This window comes from Rhyacophila brunnea, unplaced genomic scaffold, assembly GCF_057557595.1.
Source record: "Rhyacophila brunnea isolate RB1 unplaced genomic scaffold, BYU_Rbru_1.0 scaffold_41, whole genome shotgun sequence".
Lineage (NCBI taxonomy): Eukaryota > Metazoa > Arthropoda > Insecta > Trichoptera > Rhyacophilidae > Rhyacophila > Rhyacophila brunnea.
The window spans coordinates 963,869-973,358 of NW_028233078.1; the positions used below are offsets into that span (position 1 = coordinate 963,869).

The 9,490-nt window shown below is 27.1% G+C and overlaps 1 pseudogene; it reads right to left on the reverse strand.

The window, feature by feature from the left end:
- Positions 1–520: 520 nt before the first annotated feature.
- Positions 521–1,492, reverse strand: LOC147066670 (uncharacterized; annotated as a pseudogene).
- Positions 1,493–9,490: the final 7,998 nt, after the last annotated feature.

Consider the following 9,490-nt stretch of genomic DNA (forward strand, 5'->3'; position numbering starts at 1 on the left):
AATATAAACAGGAATAACTAGTATCAAAAGCCTGACTAATGCTGAAAATTAGAAGCTATAAAAATATAATTTACCGACAAATGAATTCTCTCATATTTATAAATGCTGAACATGGATAGTACCACAAGTTATAACATGGGATAGTGTGGTCACAAATAACCATGTAGCGTATATTAAAGAGTTGTAATGGCTAATGAAGCAGAAGATACATATAAATGATAGAATCAAGGAGAATACTGGACTAATAACCATTGAAAGAAAAAGAAGATACATTGAGGAAGATTGTAAAGATAAGGAGGCTGAAAGAAGCATTGAACAAGTCTGTCAACAAAGGAATAGAAGATTTTGCTTGAATTAATTTAAATGGCCAAAAATCGAATTCATCGATAAATAAATACCAAAAAAATAACCTGCCCGAAAAAGACTCCTAGTAATGTAAATATTAAATTATAAACAAATTTTGATATCATAAATTAAAATTTTCGTATATAATCTTTAGTTATTAAAATTTAGTACAAGTTCATTTATTGATAAAAGAAGATATACAGTCCACAACTCTTTTAGAATATGCATATTCATTATCATACCAGATTATTACTTTAAAAAAATTTTCATTTAGTTGAATTGAAGCTTTTGCGTCAAAAATAGAGCTATGAGGATTACCATTAAAATCTGAACTCACAACCAAATCTTCAGTTACATAGATTATGTTTTTAAAGTTTCCTTCAGCTGCTAATTTCATTTTTTCTGTAATTTCCGAAATACTGGTTTTATTTTTAGTTCGAAAGGTAAAATCAACAACACTTACATTTGCAACAGGAACTCTTAACGCCATTCCCGTGAGTTTCCCTTTTAGTGCAGGAATGACATGAGAAACTGCCTCAGCAGCACCCGTACTTGCTGGAATAATATTCTGAAGTGCACTTCTTCCACTCCTCCAATCTTTAAAAGACGCTGAATCTACAGTTTTCTGTGTTGCCGTACAAGCATGAACTGTTGTCAAAAACCCTTCTTCAATTCCAAAAGCTTCATGTATTACTTTTGCAACTGGTGCAAGACAATTAGTAGTACAACTAGAAATACTAAATATCTTTTCGCCTTTGTATTCATGCTGATTAACACCATATACATACATCGGAGCATCTTTAGAAGGTGCAGTAATACACACTTTCTCACATTTGTGCTTTTCACATTTCTCTTTTGTAGTAAATAAACCACTCGCTTCAATCACAACATCAACTTTCCATGGAATTTCTTCGGGATTGCGATAAGAAAAAAGTTCCGATTCGATTCCATCACAAATCATATTATTTCCATCGATCTTAATCTCTTTTCTTAGTGGTCCGAATGTAGAGTCATATTTTAAAGTATAGGCAAGGTATTCAGGTGTTAATAAAGGATCATTTATTTGAGAGACTTCAATTTTACTATCAAGAAGTATTCTGTACACAGTTTTTCCTATTCTACCAAATCCATTTATTCCGACTTTCATTGTGATGTTGAAGGTGTGAATATTTGTTGGGTTTTGTGATTTATTGACCCTTTATCAGACTAATTAAACGCACCCTGTAATTAAATAGGAATTAATGACAGATAATATATCTAAACTTGAATTTACAATTTTTACCATATTGACCTAATTAAAATTTTTATTTAAAGTTTGAATAATTGGATACACTTTATAACACAAAAGGATTATATTAATTATGATCACTAATGTTTTATTTATTATCTAAATAATAAAAGATTTTATAATCCATAAATCGGTAAAATATCGAAATAATTATATATATTTTTTTTTAACAATTTAAGGTAGAATTATAAATTAATTACTTTGTTTATTCAAAAATATACATTTATCATACGATATATCAAATGGAATCATTTTATGCATTAACAAATAAAAACGGTACCTATAATTTTTTTACATCAAACCAAATCTTTTTAAAATTTTAAACTGAAGTTGAGAATTAAAACATAGGAAGTATGACATCTTAGAAAATGAAATTGGTTTAATTTACAAATGTAAAACAAGAATAATACCATATGTAATGACTTGGGACAGGGTGGTCACAAAATTCATAAAAAATATGTTAAGGAGTAAAAAATCCCGGACGAAGTAAAAGCATACATGTAAGCTCTCACACACCGCAAGACACTTGAACTTATCCCATTTGAGAGAAGAAGAGTAGTTGATGAAGATAGATCAGGGGAAGGTGTCAAAAGATGCATCAAAGAGTTGTGCAGTATTCCCAATGGGCTGACTAAGTCTAAATTGATAAAAATAATTTTAACTCATAAATAAAAAACCTTATAAAAAATTTTAATATTATTTAAATGTATTTATAAGATGTTATCTTGGGATTCAGAAAACCTTGAAACAATAGGTCATAAAAGGAGGAGGAGAGGTATTGAAGAAGACTTTGGAGAGGAGAAGATAACCGAAAGTATAAATTCGCTGTGCGCGCAGGGTATCAAGCAAGTTGTTCTCAAGAACAAAAACTAAAATTATAAACATAAATTTGGCCCACAAAATAAAATACCTTGATATGCTGTTTATGTAATTTTTATATAGGCTATAAATAATTTGACATAAGTGTGAGTGATATTAAAATTTAAGAACACGAAAGTAAAAACAATTTATATATCCGAATAAAAAAAAGTTTAAAGAATAATCGTATCAATAACTCTTGACCCAGAGATAAACCCACTATCAGTTCTTCCCTCATTAATTTATAATAAAAAATGGAATTGTTGAAAAAATCAATAGCGAAGAAAAATAAATTGAAATTTACTATATAATAAGTAACCGGTATAGAATGAACAACCAAATATATTCCTTGTGTCTTTTATAAAATGAATAATATTGGCTATGAGAAACATTGCAACGATTTATTGTTTCTAGGATGAAAATTGATTTACTAGGTGTGATTTTAATAGTATTCTTCAAGACAAAAACATAGAAAAACTCTCGTAAATACATATCGAGTAATTTTTTTAAGCAGCTATAGAATCTAAAATAATTATGTGATCTCCAGTATAAGTAAAATAAAAAATATTTGCTATGTCCTATAGGTATATATTGAAGCATAAAACCTTTAAAATCTGTGTTGATATGTTATAACAGAGATTTTAACCAAGAGATTAATGGATTTGATCATGCCAATCGGGTCACGGCCACGAGGTAATATCCCTTGATTGCTTTTACGTGCTTTAGGTAATCGCTTCAAGCTGTTATAGCGTCATATTTAAATGTATATTTCAACCCGATATATTAATTTAACTTTAGGTCAGTATCACAGTGTTTGCTGTATTCCTTGGTGCTGGGAGGCATTAAATACCAGTTTAGGTAATTTATCGTTGCTCTTGCGTGGTGAGGATTGGAATCTTTAAATATTTAAATTGAAGCTCAGTCTACTTTATACATAAATCAACCGTCGAAACTAGATACTATAACAAAATTAAATTACAGGGATGTGAATTTTTGTAAATAATCCCATATTAATAACCAAAGAGAAAATACATGCGATCTATAAAGTAGAAAGGATATTGTATTTCATGTCTCTGCATAATTGATATTCGAAACAAATCGAGAGAGCATTCTTCAAATAAAAGTTTTAAATTGAATCCCACAATACCAATACGTGATATTTTTTTATACTGCTATCGGAAATATAATAGTGATATTGGGGAATCTAACTGCTGTAATGTTTCTAAAAACGTTAAATAGAAACTATTTACCGACTAAAAAAGGTATTGTCGTAATTAACACGATATTTAATTTAAATATTCATCTTTTATTTTTCCATTTATTATCTTTTACTTATTATACTAATCGGCATTAAGTTTAAATTTTACTGTAATTTTATTTTAATTATTAAGCCCATCTTTTTTTAACTGCTAATATAGTAGATTTTGTTCATAAAATTAAATTAATTTCTTTACACTTACACCATAATTTATTATTTGAGTAACTTAAACTTTAGGCGTTTTAATAAACGGCGTAAAAAAATGTTATTTTTAAGACCTGATTGACATTAATTTCAAGTTTAAGACAAGGATAATTTCACATGTTGTAGCATGGATGGTTTCGTAACACAATATCATAAAAAAAGAGCTCGAAGCCATAAATAAAATAAAATAAAATACAATCAAGGCATATATTCAAATTATAGGATTAAGGGAAAGCCTTGAAATAATAGGTCTTAAGTAGGATATACACCAGGATAGAGTAAGATAAGAGAATGAAGTCATGATTATAGTGCTGAAATTCAAACTTGGAAAAATAGAATTTTAAGGCTTTTATCGCGTGTTTAAAATATGAGTTTTTCAAATTATAAAATTTAAGATTATGCTCATATTTGTTTCGTAGTAAAAAAACAGCTCGAATTACTTGAGCCCGTTTAATGGGGCGTATAAAATAAATTGAATTTGCGCAGACTACAATATATCATTTAAATATATAAAAAAATGATTGAAATTTCAATTTGATAGTGTAAGCAGGGTATGCGCTACGAGAATATCCATATCCAGCAATAATGGCTTTGATTATTTGAGCTTTTAATCGATATTATATTTTTATTTTGTCATGCTTTTTGTTCAAAATTATTTTGTGAAAACCTAAAAGAAAATATTCAAGCATGAAAAAAATATACAATATTTCTTCAAATATGTGATAATAGAAAATAATAGGCATAAATATATATTATGAAAATTTTTTACTAGAACAAATTAAAGAACCTTATTATCATAGATACTACATTAAAAAAATAATAGTAATAAAGAGTTAAAAAACGTACGTATAGAATCTTAATCTGCTTGATAATGAAGGAATATGAATAATCAGACTTTAAGTTTATTTATTGATTTGTATCTTCTATAGTGAAACGGATACATTTTAATTATCGAAACATAGATAAAATCAAGCTCAATATAAATCCGATAAAGTTTTTATCGAAAAATTTCTGTTAAAATTCAATTTCCTTTTTTACAAGAAATTAAAGGATAGTATTTTGACAGAGATAATATTCTCCGATGAGAAGATTTTACATTGATCTATATAATACAAGAAAATAAAGAGCCAAATGATTTATATTCCGTATATTCTTGGTAATAAACGATGCTTATTTATAGACTTTAATGTTTCTATATATAGATGATACTCGTTTTATAATAAATATATATAAGATCTTACAATTATGATTTTTTATTTGTTATTAATGCCCAAAAACCTTTTTTTGCAAATTTATAATCACTATTTTAAAAATTAGACGAGTAAAACTCTAGATTCTCTATAAAGTAAATGTTTAATGTATCTTGTATTTCTTTTTTTTATCACTAAAATTTGCTTGCTATTTCAGGCTTATATTTTGAAATTTTCATGATAGAAATTTTACACTTGATCTATTTGAGAGTCGAGAGAAAAATTTTAGTGTTCGGTGGTACAAATGCTGTCATGGTGAAAATTTTTGCAAAGCTCTGCTATATTGAATAGTCTCAGATAATAGAAGATTTTTACAAAAGTATAAGTCTGCAATTTAATAAAGTGGTTTTTTATATAAAGATGCCTGGAATGCTTCTGTAATTTTAAGAAATCTTTTCTATTGGGTTAAACAAATAGATAAGCGATTACGACATAACTTTAACACTAAATTATCCTTGTCTGCGTACATAACATATAAAAATTCTTTCAATAGGAGCTGGTTTATTTCATATGGAGAATATTATTCATCGGTATAAAATATTTTTCGATAAATGCTTGTTGAAATTTACCCCAAAAAAGCTATAATTGAACAGAAAAGACGCTGATATCATTTATTCCGCGATTTATTCTTTCATCTATATGCTTAAAAATATCATTTTTATAAATTTATAAATATAATTCGAAAAAATCATAGGCAAGATTAGCACTCGTTATGTAAGATTATAATTAAAGGTATTTTATTTACTCCAATGTATCAATATTTGTTTGCTTTACTCAAAATAAATATAATTTTTTTAAAAATTTTAAATTAATTTGATTTATATGTACGAGTATCATAATGTGGAAGAGAAAACACAAAACAGAAACAAGTATAATATCGACATATATTTTAATAAAGCAATAAATTCAGATAAAATTATAATGCACCGACTAGGAAACCATTTCCTGTGCCTTTATTCTTATTAGTGTGCAGAAACCGTAAAAACACTTCAATAGAAAGATCAATATCTTTAATAATAATATTTATTAGCCTCCATTAATCTTGCAATAACAATATAGCCTACTTTTTTTTAGGCTGGAACAGTTTGAAGTACGGTGAAATCGTAGGGCAGAAAATTATTGACACCTAAAGGATCATAAAAGCATAAGATCACTGCAAAGTTTACTCAATGTTTGTTTTAAATATCCAAAAAAGTGTATAAAGTATAACTATAATTCACGTTTTTCAGGAAGGTATTTTTTTTAAAAATATCACCAGCTATTTCTCTCTATTGTGATATGAAAATAGAGCTATTAATTTTTATGTTTCTTATGTCTATATGACACTGCTCAACTTTTGATAATGGCCAAAAATTCAATAGTATTTAGAAGTGTATATACGAGGCAGTTAGGTCTTGTCAAATAGAGTATTTTAAAAAAGCAAAAAATTAGAGACTTCTTGTTGTTAAGAAAGCTTAGGGTAAATATATGCTCTTTATCCTTTTCACGTTTTTTTATGCCATAGAAGTAAAGTAAACTAGCTGAAAGTTTATTCTCAGATTAATTAGCTAGTATTACCTGCATCAATGTTTCCAAAGCATATTTTTTTATTTTATAATCTCTAGCGCGGTGATAAAAATATTTTAAAAAAATGTTGAAATAGTTATAACACAGTTTTTTATGTTTCACAAAGCATGAAAGAATATGATTAACAAGTTATAGAAAATATAAATGTTTTCTACTGGGAATTTTCGGGGTTTCTTATAGTGTAAATTATGTTTTAAAGTCAAAACTTACATTTTTTTGTACAAAAAAAATCAATTTTAAATTTAATATTATATAGAACCCTTATACTTTTAATTAATATAAATGTTGATATAAGATGTAATAAAAATGTGTATGTTATCTTTTAGTAGCAATTTTATTGGGTTTAGATTGCTGCGTTACCTTTAAATGTAACAATATAGCTTTAAAATATTTCATATATGGTTTATTAGACTTGAATTATTTTCCATATAAAATTTTTTCTCACCAACGGTACCCTATTATCATGTTTCTGCCCACATAATAAATTCTTCAAACTTAAATTCTAAACCGGATTATGCATAAATATTGTAGCAGCAATTCCTATACTTTATTAGTTTTGAGGGTTTTTTGAGTTTATAGCGAAATTCAATTATAAAAATATTAAAAGTAGTGGATTAGAGAAAACACAGATTTCAATCTAAAACAAATAATGTGTAGAAATGGTTTATTCCAATTTAATTAAATAAAAAATTACATCTATCAGTAAATATATGTGATTCTATAACAAAAATTTCACCTAAAAATCCCCTTCAGTTCAGTATTTTCCCTTTTAAATATAAAATGCTCTTCGGTTCATCATGGTAGAAATCAAAGGCTTGAGCATAAATAATCGTATAATATTAAAAAAGTATTTTAGGACTGAATTTATTATCGAAAAAATTGAGCTCAGAGCCACTTACTCTTATGCTAAAAATTGTTTTCTATAGATTTATTTAATTTTTTGTATATATTGCTATCATCAAATTATCTTTTTGTTAATTACATATTTTATGCCAGCAACGAATAATTTTTTGTTGCAATTACATTCTATCATGTATAGTGCATTTATTATATTTTTAGGTATACGTTCAATATTTTTTCTTGGTTTTTAGTTTTACATTGTCTCATTTAACTATAAAATGTACCCCATATCCTACATATTCGCTGGAATCATTCAAAACGATATGAGAATAATCCTTCTTTGGTAAGTATGCTTATTTACATCTAGATTTGATAAAGTCGACAATGATACATAATTTTGCATAAAGAAGGTAAAAATTGATTATTTTTATAATGCAACAAGGGAAATGCAATAAAAAGTAACATTCTTTTACGCAATAATGCATGTGATTTGATGCACAATATACATTATAGTATAGATTGAAGAAGCATTCTGCGTAATTATAGACTTTCTGGTTGCATGATGGCATAAAAAACATTGCAGCTTGTGTTTTTCTTAATTGGTTTTTTTTATTTAGGCTAAATCACAAGCTGAAAATCATTCATCTACAAATTTAGTTCTTTTGATGATCAAATTAAAGACCCGATTTCATTTCTATTTTTGATTGCCGCGGTGGAAGGTTTGAAGGAAACTGATAGTGGGTAAATTTTTGACAAAAAAATTTCGTTTTAATTTTTCATGGTTGAGAGTTAGGCAATTTAAATAATTTAGAAGAACATAATATATTTTGTAAGACTTTTATGGGAAATTAGTAATGTTTAGAAAAAAAACCAGAAATTCATTACAAAAGAATATTTTGTTTTATAAGACCTTTAGAGAAAAGATAATTTTATTTTATAAGACTTTTAGAGAAAAGATAATTTTAATATGGACCATAAATATCCTTATGAATTTTTGGGGCTTGAAATAATTTGAATGAACGGCATCAATGGCTCCCCTGATTCATGCTTTAAAATCTCTATATTTATCCCCAAATTCTTTTCAATATACGACTTACAACAATTTAAAGTTTCTTCTTCTTCGACAGGAAGATAATTTTCATTTTTATGATAAAAATCCATCGCAAAAGAGGTCAACATCATTTTATTTTTTTTATCATATGTTTTCACAATTTCTTTAATAAGCTCTACATTTCCTTTACATTCGATTAGCGCTTTTTTTACGGTTGAATATTCGTTATTTACCCCAATCAATATTTTCTCAATTGGTAAACTAACTTTTTTTAGTTTAAACTTAATATTTTTCAAAATTTTTTTCATCCATTCAACATACCTCTGAAATTTAAGTTCCATTTTTTGAATTTTTAGTTCCGCTTTTTTTATTTGAGGGAATTTTAAAGCAACACCGTCACAGAATGAAGGTATAATTGGATATAAAAGAGTGATAGTTGTTGATATCCATAAATCAATCACCACACTATTTTCCTTTCCTCCAATATTTAAGAACATTTCACGAGCATTGAGCATTTCGTAAAAACAAAATTTCATCACGTTTCGGAATTGCATGTTCTCATACGCATCTACAGCATTATTGAAATTATCTATGATAGCTTCATAAAGGTAATTTTCGACAAATGATGATTCAAGGTGTTTTTTAGTGAAAAAATTGGTTGGTCGTGAATAAATGCTCGCATCATCCAATTTTTCATCTCTAGAACCTCTGGTTTCGTCAGAATAATATCCATTTAATATTTGAAGTAAACCATGCAGCCTGCATACAAAAGCCTTTGCATTTTCTTCCAGAAAATTCGCATCTTCATTTGCATCACCACAAATAGAGAG